We start from the raw sequence: 12,618 nt of genomic DNA, 5'->3' as shown, positions 1-12,618 counted from the left end.
TACATGGGTTACAGGAGTTCAATCAGACCACAAATAGGGGCACAGTGAACATTTGGGACTTAGATACTCTTTGAGCACTTTACACTTGTCGTTTTTTTTTTAATTCCGAAATCGTACGCTCTTTTAAGGGGATTCACCCACATTCAGTTATCCTTACACCAGCCCTTCATGCTATGCTTTGCAATACATCACACTCTATTTTGGGGCCCTAATATGAGCTTCTAGTCGACTTTGTTTTGTCACCATATCACAAGCACCACTGTCTAATTATTCTAATTATTCATATAAGGCGTTTCTTGTTGTGGCTTACTTCCACAGATTTCTCCCCCACAACCTGGATAGAAAAGGCATGACCATTTCATTAGGCCCATGCTCTCCAGTTCCTTCTATTAACACGTTGGGCTTGTTTCTGAATACAAATGTGGCATCTCAAATAGACACAAGGATATGGAACTGACCAGGTCGGCTTATTCTCAAAGGTAACCCATGTATTTCCATGGTAAACGTGCCCTGCAAACCTACCTCCCCTTATGCCCGTTCATTGTGTGGCTCATACGCCTAATATTCATCAATTTACATGCTAACTCAATGTGGTGCATTAATATACAACTCGCAAGCAGGGCCGGCCTTAAGGGCAGCAGCGCCCTGGGCGAATTGGAGGCCCCTGGTTAATGCGGAGGGACGCAAGGAGGCGGGGCCAGGAGGGGCCACTTTTTTTTTTACCTCCTCGCACCAGCGAGGAGGTTAAATAGGGTGCGTTAGCACCCCATTGCCATTGAATGAGCCCGCCTCTGCGGGTTCATTCAATGAGGCGCCTGCCACGCCTTCTGGCTCCACGCCAGCTCGGAGGAGCCCTTGAAAGACTCCCCCGAGCTGGCATGGTGTGGGGGAAATGGTGCCTTTTCTTGTGATAAGTGCCCGCGGCAGAAGGGCGCATTTAAATGCACCAGCCAACGTGGTCACATTTTACAGTAAAAGGCCGCCTGCTGCGCCTTCTCCCACAACGCCAGCTCGGGGGAGCACTTGAAAGGCCGGCTCTGCTCTCAAGTAACTGTGTGCTTGCGTCATATCTGCTTTCAGGTCTGCTCTAAAGCCAAATGGATCCCAGAGCAGGTACAGAAGCTCCACTGAACACGCTGCATGGAAGTCCCCCTCCCAGTCTTTATACCAACCATCCCCCCCAGATAAGCCCAGTAGCCCAAGGGAAACCCTTAATCCCCATTCCAGCCCATCTACATAACATGTTTTTTAAAATAAAATACCTTATGGTTATCTAACTCCACCTCAATCCCTCTAAGGGCCTATACCACCCCCTCTTTTGATAAACCCAGTAGCCTCAGGGCACCCACCTGCCTCCCACCCCTATCAAAAAATGCCTACAAAATCCAGAACCCCCCAAGGCCAGCTAATCCCACACCCACCTCTCCATAGATTTATACCCCCTCCCCAGAAAATCCCAATAGCCTCAGAGCACCCAATACCCTCCATGCTGGTTAAAATGAAAACCCAGAATCCCCCAGAGCGTGCTACTTCTCCCTCTAGGACCACTAGCATAATGCTGCTGCGTCTCCTCCCTGTTTTTGTTCCCCTGTTGACCGACAGAGTGCCCCTGTGCTTCTATCACACACTTCACCACACCTTCACCCTTCAACTCCTCACTGCTGTGCACCCCCTCACTCCTGTGCCGATCCCTGCTCCTAGCACCACCATCCAGCCACAGCTGCCTCAAAACACCTGATCTTGCCCCTGAGTCACATCATCTACATCCTCAATCTCATCCAGCTCGGCTCCAGTACAAGTGTTTCTCCACTCCTGTACCCCTAATCTGTGGCCTAACCAGCACCTGACTAGTGTGCCTCTTACATTGGCACACTCCCCCGCCTGCCCACTAGGATCATGCCTCATCAAGCCAAAGTTCACTGACAAGGAGCTTAAAGTCCTGGTGGAGGAAGTCGTCAAGGATGTGCCACGTCCTGTGTGCTACAAGTTGTTTGTCCGCCAGCGCAATATGATCTGAAAATCGACCTGCACCCAGGGGAAAACCATTGGGCCCACTTGGGGCACTCTGGCCAAAGTGCTCAAGCACTAGCAGGACCTGCAGAGGGACGTCCGCGAGCCGGTCAGACCCCTCAGACCTGGTGCTCTGGTTATGTGAAGACCAGGCCATGACAGTGATTGACGTCAGTGGCCTAGAAGGAATCCTATGCGCCGATACAGGAGCCAAAGGTAAGTACAGATCATTCATGCAGTGGTACATATGCAGATCCATGTCATGGGGATGTCAGTGGGAAATGGACAAATGAGGACAGAATCATGGCAAAATAGCTCTGTGCCACGATGTGGACCCATTTCTGCAGTGATATGGTTGATGAATGCCACAAAACATCCTACTATGCGGACCTAGATCTTGGTGTCAGATTATCCATCCCCATTGGATCAGAATCAATGTAACACCTGCTAATGTGAAGGTGGAATGTATAGTAATGTCACAGCAGGTGGTGCCTACCTACAGAAGATGGATAACAAAACTGAAGAGGGACAGTTGACATGGCCATGCCCTTTCACCAATCATGCAAATGTCACAATTAAATGCAGGTGACCCAATGTGTGTTCCCATGTATTTAATATTGAAAGATATTCAAAATATGCATCTTTGTGGCAAATGTGGGCCATATACTATATGCATTTAGCAGGTCAATGAAGAAGGTCAGGCGCATAAAGGTTCTTACCATCACACCTCAAAGAAGTGTTGCCCGCTCATAGGAATGGTATGGCTTTACGGCACTCTGAATCTGGTGCGCAGGTACACAATAGACAATATTGTCATGTGCAAGAGTGCGGCGGATGGTGATACATGGAACCAGACACATTCTGCAAACGAACAACATGACACCTATGGCGCATACACACTTGCACAGTAACAAGCACACCCCTCGCAGACAGTCCCAAATGCATGTATGCCTCAACCCTCCAGCACTAAGCGACTAACAAATTAAGTCATCACAGGTCCCTCACACCAATAATACACATACCATGGACTGGTCCAGTTCTGTTCCCATGCACATAGCAGAACTGCCCCTCAATGCGTAAAAGCATCTGCTATGATGCAATGTACAAGGAAGATGCAATGTGAAACATGTCAAATCTGGTGCTACAAGTATTCAACTAGAGTCCCGCAGCCATTACCATGGTTGCTAACCAGCACCAGCTGACCATGGCTGCTGCACTGCATGCTAATCAATGTTTGCATCCCCAGCATGCACATCTGGCCTTATTATCAATAAGATCCATGACGGTTTCAGAGTCGAGTGAGCAAGTAGACGCTACATGAAAAGTTAACATGCACAATAGAAACACAAGACATCAACGATTGGTTGTTCATTACACCTAGGAGCATGGCCCGCATCGCTCCATGCAAGGGTATTGATTCCATAAGACCCTGTGTTACACACCGCAGCACCTGTGATGTGCACTAACATGCACTGTGCACCCACAACAAACATGTATAATGTGAATGTGATGACTACCATGCAAAAACGTGCCCAGCTCTGTGCTTCGAGGGCCTAATTCACAGTCAACCAGCAGTGTATCACCATCGTTGAACCATTAGCTTTCTTTTCTGAAGGTATTCCCCACAATCCCCTCAACTATATTCCCTCTACCAAAAACATATATCCTGGTGGATGCCACAGAGGCGAGATGGGGGCGGGGGTGAACAAAGAAAGGGAAATGCAGCCGATCATCTACTCACTAAATTGTGTCATTGCCCCTTCAGAAATATGAGGCCACACCCGCCGAGGGGGATGAAGAGGGTGATGATGGACACACAGAGGGGTGGGGGCAAGTATTTCTGAAATGTATTTGTTTAAACCCCCTGATTCTCCATGTGGGACAGTAGTTCTCAATCTGGAAGCCACGTGGAGCACCAGCCCACATCCAGCAAGAGGAACCAGCTGCACTGCTACAGTCACCGGGACACACACTGGCGAGTATCATCTTCACAGGTCAATATCACTGTAGCTCCGCCAGAGACACAGCAGCTGTGGGATGGGAGTATACTGGCGGTGGTGGAGGACACCACCAGTCCCATGGAGCCAACAACACCTCTACCACATACAGGGCACACAACGCTTCCTCCAAGGACAGTGCCACCAGTCCCTGCCCAGGAACAGGCATCAACTATATCACACTCCCTGCTCCACCAACAGTGCCCACTATTCCTGTGGCTGTCGCCTTCTTTACTGATCCGGATGGAGTGTCAGACACCGAGGCTGCCCAGGCACAGGCGGAGGAGAATGGGAGGGAACTGGTTGATGCCTGCTCCTTACTGGCGCTGCTCCTGAATGCTGTTAACATGTCCTTGGAGAGGGTGCAGGCTGAGTGGGAGACAGCCAATAAGTTGAGGGAGGCATTGCTGGGGAAAGTGCAGGCAGCTAGGCAAGAGCCCGGAGAGGATGTCAGTGTAACGCAGGAAGAGGAGACTGCTAATGCAGCTGCTCTTGCAGCTGCCACACCTGTGCCCGAACCAGGGAGGAGGCCCTTCAGGCCTGGGAGCAGGCTTCTGCCCGTGCAGATGTAGCTGCGTCTGCTGAATACTATGCTCAGACCAACGAGGATGACCATCTGGCCCAGGGGCAGGCCCAACGAGGATGACCATCTGGCCCAGGGGGAGGCTGCTGCAGATGCAGCTGCTTTTGAAACTGCATCTGCAGGAGCCTGTGCTCAAACCAAGGAAGATGCTGGGAGCAGGCATTCAGGCAGAGCCAAGCCACTTGCTCTGCTGCACACACCTCCTCTGCTGCTGTCCAGCTCTTGCCATGTAGACATGCCACCCTTTGCTATAGGATGGTGGAGGCCAGATGTGACATGCCGCGTATCAAATTGCATTGACTGGGCTGCCAATCCATCAGGAGAAGTCCCCAGCGACATGCACAAGTAGGTGGGGAGGGAATATTGCCTGGCCTCAAGCTCCAACCCCCTTGCTCAGATCACACCTCTGAACAGTGCTTTCAACAGGTGCAGCTAATGTTACTGCAGACCTCGACACAACTGCCACATGTACCCAAGGCATGCTGGGAGAGATGATGGTGGCACCATCCCACTCTCTGACTGTACCCCTCATCATTCCCTGGCAGGCTTGCCACAATTTCTGATTTCTCTTTGACTGCATGCTGCATTATGTTTCCCAGACCTTGGACATTTGTTTCTATGGATTTTCTTTGTGCTTGCTCATCATCTACCTATCACTAAAACTCACCTATCAGAGAGATGTGCTGTTACAGAGCTTGAAAACCTCCTCTGCTTTAGAGAGATTGGGACAGGTTTAGGTGCCCTGGCCCACCTGTGCGAACATTCGATTCTGATTACCAAGCTTGAGCAACCTGAAAGCAACATTTTGAGAAAGTATTGAGGCTACATAGTTAGAAAAGGCTGTTGAAATCCTCAGATAATCTCATTAGTTAAAGTTTAAAAACTACATGGACTGGGAAACGTATTTAGTGAGACTCCAAAATCCGAATATGACAGCCTTTCGGGGGCAAGGGAGCTAACCTGAGTGATGTACATTATGCCTGTCGATTCTCAAGTTAGATAATTGCATACTGTTTGTTCTTATATCCTTTGTATGTGTCCCCTAGGACGAAATGGCTGAAACCTGCGCTAAAAAAGGCCAGAATCAGGTCTCTGTATGAGGCAATGGAGTGGGCTCGTAGATCAGCCAATGAGGGGGTTGTGCTTGAAGCAGTCCACTACATTTGAAAAGCATGGACCATTAGGACAAATAAGGTATAGGAATGTGTGAGGTTGCGGTATGTTAGAGGAATTTTACCTTTAAATTCTTTTAACATTTGTATCTTTTAATTGATTTAAGAATCTCTTGTCATTGATTTTTAAATGTGTATTATAGTTTGTAAAAATAACTTTTTGTTGCACAAATAAAAATGTATTGATATTGATTGATTGATTGATTGACTGATTAAACTGGAAACGGACTCTCCCTGGACACATCAGCTGATGGACAACAGGCAGGACATGTGTTTCCATTTATCACTCTTACCCCAGAGTTGGAGCAGCATCTTGCCAACCCATCCCTGTTGGGTCAAGTTACATTTTGAACCACATTTCCTGTGTACTTTGAGGATTGGGCCATTTTGTGCAGAATACAGATACACGTGGCCATATCTGAAGAAGGAATTTATGAACACCTACTGAGGGACATTTCCATCTGCATGATCCTGTTGCTGCCCAGGCCCTAGAGCCTCCCCATCAGGGCCATGGCTGTAATAAACAGAATCCGGTTCATCCTTGTCTTCCTTTAACATGCGACCATTTGGCGGTGGGCAATTGTGTGAAGCATGGTACTGTAGGAAATATTCTCTGTCACTTTCCTGTTATCACTTAGATTCCACAGGCTAGGCTATGGATCAAAAGACCTCATACTACAATGGGCCCACTACATTGTTTCACTGTATATTGTACAAGCTGCACAATAAAAAACAGACACAATAAACACACCACCACACGCTTTCACAAGTATGCCCTCAGGCACCTTTACATACATTCATCCGGGAAAACATGTATCATAGAAAAATTAGTGATACATTTGCATTGAACATATGCAAGAGACAGGAAAACACTTTACATTGAAAAGAAAACAAATATACAGTATTTATATACAGCACAGGCTCAGACCCCCCCTCTAGAACTTTGACTATGCAAGCAAATGTATTATAGATCAAGCCTCAACACTCATTTACCCTTTGCCCCTTGAGTTAAAGGTCAGGTTAATCTCATGTTAAAGATAATGGACTCTCTTACATAGAAGAACTATTCCCATAATCAATGTACATTCAGGCAGCTTTATTTATCGCTGGGTATCATGAAGAAAGAGGAAAATGCTTTTTAGGCTGGTTCGACCAGGCCAAATCAACCCCTTGCAAGAAATTCCAATTTATTTAAGTACTCCCTTTTGATACTCACTTTGACTTCACTTGAGATCCTTTGCAACCCCAGCTCCTCCGGATGGTCTGCATCTCGGCCTGTCTCAGCGCCGGTCAACAGCAGTACACACTTGACAGCCCCCAGTGTTCAGTCCAAGTCTCTTTGGCACACTGCCTTGGAATCCTGTCATGGAGCCGGGCACAGAGATACCGAGTCTGCTTGCATAAGCCTTCAAGGCCCCAGCCACACTTGGCAAAGTGCCTTGATGTTCGAACAGCACAGCACGGCTCTCACAGTTGAGGAAAGCCTTCTGAGATTCAGAAACAAAACACAGCACCAGGTCCTTGCTCAAAATCAGGGTTTGAAAAGTTTGTGAGGGCTAGTTGTTTGTTTAAATTACTCTTTCGCAAGGCCAAGAGCAATCTTCGACATGTGGCAAACCCAGGTCACAAGCACCCAAACTCCACGAGAGTCTCTGGAATGAGCAACAGGCCAAAAAGCCCCAGTCTTCTCTTCTTTCAGCACTTTCAGCAAGTGGCACTGTCAAAAACAACATGGCAAAAAGCACTGCCTCTCAGCTTGCAGTCTATTATATGCCTTTCTCAGAAATCCAGCCATTCTCCTATATCACATATGAAACCTGTACATTTTACCCATCTATTTGCCGATGTCGGTTTCTGAAAGCCCCAGCCCCTTGTGTCACTCCAAACTTTAACACATGACAGAGAATATTCTAGCCCTGCATCATGTAATTGTCCAGCTCAGGTCTTTGGCAGGCTGTATCCCTCCCACCCGTTCCTTCCTGCGCTTGGAAGAAATTGTAACATGCCATCCTTTCTTCCTGTGTTTGCTATTCTCAAACAATGGACATTTATTTTCAAGCCCCTCTTGTTTTGCAAAGACTGGTGTCAGCTTCTCAACTTTATAATATTTTGAACTTGCCCATAATCAGCCAGCGTGTTTGTTCAAGCACCTAGCCAGTGTCAGTGCACAAAGAGCCTGTGGCCTGCAAATTTAGCACCCACAATGATTTTTATATTAGCTGTTAGTACCCCAAAATGACCCCCTTTCAGTTTCTGATACATACACATGTGCTGCAATGTTAGCCTGCTATAACTTCAGTATGGTTAATAATGCGTACAGCACATGGCACATGCTGCAATGTTAGTATGTTAATGCCTGCAGAACCCCTGAACTCAAAGTCACCCCCATTTCAATTCCTACTGCCACAACCACCCCTTGCTTTACCCTCATTGCTACACATTAGTACTAAAACACCACAGTTGAAACTGGTGCACACCGTCTCTGTTGAACTAAGTGGCACTGTTGAAATGAGTGCTTTGTTGAAATTAGTGCACTCAATTTTTCCTCACGGTACACATGGTATCAATGCAGCAGCACCTTTCTGCATGGTACATGAAGGCCCCACCCATCCTGTGGAGGCACCTGGTGCCTTTTTGCAGTAGGCCAGATACCCATTAAATGGTGTTCCGAGTGCGGTTGTGGGTGGCATGGTTTCATTACTGTCTGAGGTCTGAGGATTGCGAAGTAGTCGTGCACCTTGGATGCCTGGGGATAATGTATGTCTTGTTGGACAAAGAGTACAGTACAGACAATCAACCTGATGCTTTTGAACCTTGCACGAGGCCACATATGCTTACATCAGTGTCCCTGATTTAATTATGTGGCATTCACTACTTTAACAGGTCAGTGGTAAGTATTTCCATTAGGAAGGGCAGTTTTTGCCTAAGACATTTACATTTTTTTCTTGTCATATAGGGGACAGGTGTAATCAGCACATTTCTGCAGTTGGAGACACAGCATGCTCTTTTGTGCATTTCACACGGTGGAAAATAGCAGAGTGTGACCAGCCAACACTGCCTCAACTGTTCCATTCAGAATGTGTTTCATCATTATGCATACAATGCTTGGAAAAGAAGCTTTGATGTGATGTGGGCAATTGATCCCCATGTAATGAGTAGCTGGTGCTGTGTGTAGGGTGATTGCATTGCGTTAACATGTTTTTATGCTTGCCAGTGCAGCGTTGTGCTGACTGTGTGCACACAACGTGGAGAAGGACGGAACGGTGTTGCGGTTTGCACTGTTGTGTGCATCTCCCACGCCTCGTGTCAGCATGGACCTGTGCCATCACATATGGTGGTGCCACTGTGCTCTACCCATAGCATTGCAACCTGCGTCTCTCCTTCTCATCCTGTTGGATACTGACCCACATATTGTCACAAAACTTACAACATTATGGAACACTGTGTGTTCCAACAGAATATTTGTGCACGTCTGGCATGGGAATTGCCAATGGGCATTGCCCAATGCAGTGTGGGGTAGGCACGAAGAGTCATGTGGCAGAGAGCTGGTCCTGGTTCCTATGGGATGGGCTATAGCAGGGTTGAGGGTTGAGATGTGATGTGGGATAGGAAATGGCATCTGTGCCTTCCCTCCTTTGACTATCTCTGAGACATTGATCATTTGTCTATATGTTTCTTTTGAAAAGTGTGCTTTGTGATTCCGCCTTCAAGCACGCCCAGGTATGGCACCGGCCACCCTGCTGATCATGGGGCTATACAACACAGGCTGTGCACATGTGGCATGGAAAATATTGTGAGAACATACTGTACATGTCACATGTCCATGCAGCTGACAACTGGATCCATTGCAAGTAAGCAGGTGGGCAGGTGTTCTTCCTAGGACAATTATGTTTTATTACCAGTGTGAACTCCTAAATGCCCCAGGGTGGGTTTCAGGTTTGGCAGATCATGTGGCTTATGGTTGGGCAATCCTGCTTCTGTTTCTCTTGTTTTTCCGCAGTTCCCAGACAGGCCTGCACCTTGCATTGCATAAAGCTTAACCATTTCTGGTAGAGAAGTATGTGTGTCCCTTGGAGATGCAATGCTTTCCTTACACAGCCCTTGATGCATATTACATCTACATTCTAACAAGTGGACACCCTATAGCAGTTGTCCCCTGCATGCATGCAGATTGTACATTAATTGAATATATTATTGTCCTGATTATCTTGGCCCATAGGTGTTGCTGTTCCTCCATTCAGTCATATCCATGTGGAAGCAGATGATCATTCTTGAACAACCCCCTGAATGGCCTCCCCTCCCTTATCTCTGACCTTCCCTCTGCCTGGCAGCCCCACGGCTAAGGGCCCCCAGGCAAAGGGAAGCTCCTACATGGCGGCTTCCTGTTAGTTTATGCAGGTTTCCGCAGGAGACGCCAGCTGCCAGACACCTTCCTTCTGATTGCCCTGCTTACCCCCCTTTTAGCCTACATGCGGTTCTCCCCCTGTTGTCTGAAATTTGACTGTGTCAGTACGATAAAATGTTTGCATTGTGTAAACTAGGCCTTTCTACATCTATTCAGGATTCTCAAACTTAGGTGTGTCTTCCCTCCTGTCTTAGAATATGCACTTTGTGAACTCTTTATCCTGAGTGGCGTCATCTTGTCCTATTGATCAACTTACCTTCCTCTCGCTGTCTTGTCTGCCTACTCTAGTATCTCGCCCTCTCGCTTCCACCCACTCCTCTCCCACCTACTCTATGGTGCTCTCTGTCTCTCCTATCTTTTCTAACTGCTTCTCTATTGACTATCCTGCTCTCCTCACTAATTCTGGTAGGAAGAAGTTTAAAAAGGACATCTTAGTCTCCAACCCAGGCCTCCCTATCGCTGACACATACACCTGTGCCTCCTCCAAGGAAACTCTCACTGACATCCTCTTTGTCGTTCCTTCACCAGACCTATGAACCCTTCATATGGTCTCTGTGCTCTCTCCTTTCTCCTCTTCTCCCATTAATGGTGGAACCCATTAGGACACCCTCCTGGCCTCCTTCCATTCCTCTAAGATCATCATTAATGTTTACTCTAGTGGGACCGTCTTCTTGGTCCGAGGCCTTCAGGCCAACCTCCACCTCTTTGATAGACGTTTCCCGTGCCTCATCAACTTCCTTTCTTCTCCCGATGTCCGCTCTCCCCTTTCCTTGACCACCTTGTCTCCCCCTTCTGCCTCCTCCTCGGCTACCTTGCCTTCTCCTTCCCACTCTGCCCCCTCTTGGGCTCCCGCTACACCTCCAAAGGGCGTACCTCTAACCTGTACCCCTCCCCAGAAGTCCTTCAAGTATGGCAACCTTCTCCATATTGCCACTCTTAACTCTCGCTCTGCTGTCAAACACTCCTCTGATATCTACCGCCTTCTGGAAGAACTTGACCTTGATGTCCTCGGTCTCACCAAGACATGGTTCACGGTCAGCTCTGTCACTAGCTTTGACACACTCCTACATGATGGCTATAAAATCCTCTCCACGCCCAGGTCCAACCGCTCTGGTGGGGGTGTAGCTCTAATGTTCCTCGAGTGGATTCCTGCCTTTGTCATTCTTGTGCAGGCCTACTCTTGTTTTGAATGCCTCGTCTGCAGGCTCTCTCTCGCTCTCCCCTAGCCATTCCCTTACTGTGGCTACTATCTATCGACCACCTGGTCAGATCTCCTCCTTCCTCTCTGAGTGGGCCGACCTCTCCTCCTCACTCCTGGCCTCAACCATTCAACTCCACCTTCTTGGAGACTTCAACATCTACCTGGATGCCTCCTGTCCTCCCTTTGGACTCTTTTGCGACCTCTGCGACTCTCTCTCACTCACTATTCTCCCCTCTGTCCCAACTCACTCTGCAGGGCACACTCTGGATGTTCTGATCTCCTCAGACCTTCCCCCCTCTGTCCCTCTCTCCACTCCTCTCTCCTGGAGTGATCACTGTCTCCTCTCCTCCCACCTCACCCTCCCTACCCCTCAGGCCAAGCCACTTCCATCACTGCCACCCACCTTCTTGGTCATCTGACACATGAAGCGCGTGTCGGCTGAGGCTTTCACCGCCACCTTCTCACCCCCCCCTTTGGCTGACTCTAACCCTGACACAGCACTCTCCACGCTCCACTCTGCTATCTCTGATACGCTTGATATCCTTGCCCCTGTCATGAAAATCTGCCTGAAGCCCAAAGCCAAGTGCAACTCCTGGTACAACTCAGACCTCGTCACCCTAAAAAGCAAGTGCAGGGTGGCCGAGAGGAAATGGCGTGCTTCAGGTACATTCTCTGACAAACTGGCCTGCCGCCTGCTGCAAAGGCAATACCGGCTTTCTGTCCTACCAAGAAGAGAGCTCATGTCCAAGCCCGTGTCCCTGCGGCATCTAACAACTCGGCTGAACTCTTTAAAATCTGCAAGGAACTGGCCAACCCTGCCGCAGTGTCTACCTCAGAGCTGCCAGAAGCATGGAAACTGCTCTCCTGAACATCCCTGAAGACCTGCTCTCCAACCTTGACTCTAACACCCCTTGTGTCCTCATCCTGCTCGAACTCTCTTCTGCCTTTGACACTGTCAACCATGCCATCCTGCTCAACCGTCTCTGTGATAACCTGGGTATCACTGGTCACGCTCTGACATGCAAGGCCGGTCTTAGACCAGATTGCACCCCATGCGGGAAGCATCGATGGAGCCCCTTTGCCCCCCAAAAAGGACAACAACATTGTATTTTACAAATGTTCCTAATGGGGCACTCAATAAAGAACCAGATGGAAATGTAATACAAAATGCATACATTCGATAGTGGGTGACGGTCTTAGAATGTTACTTATATTATGTGTCCAAAAAGTAACTTTTCTTGACTTTAACA

The sequence above is a fragment of the Ambystoma mexicanum genome, chromosome 9 (genome assembly GCF_040938575.1).
Source record: "Ambystoma mexicanum isolate Mex_15411 chromosome 9, UKY_AmexF1_1, whole genome shotgun sequence".
Classification (NCBI taxonomy): Eukaryota; Metazoa; Chordata; class Amphibia; order Caudata; family Ambystomatidae; genus Ambystoma; species Ambystoma mexicanum.
This window is presented reverse-complemented; position numbering follows the sequence as displayed.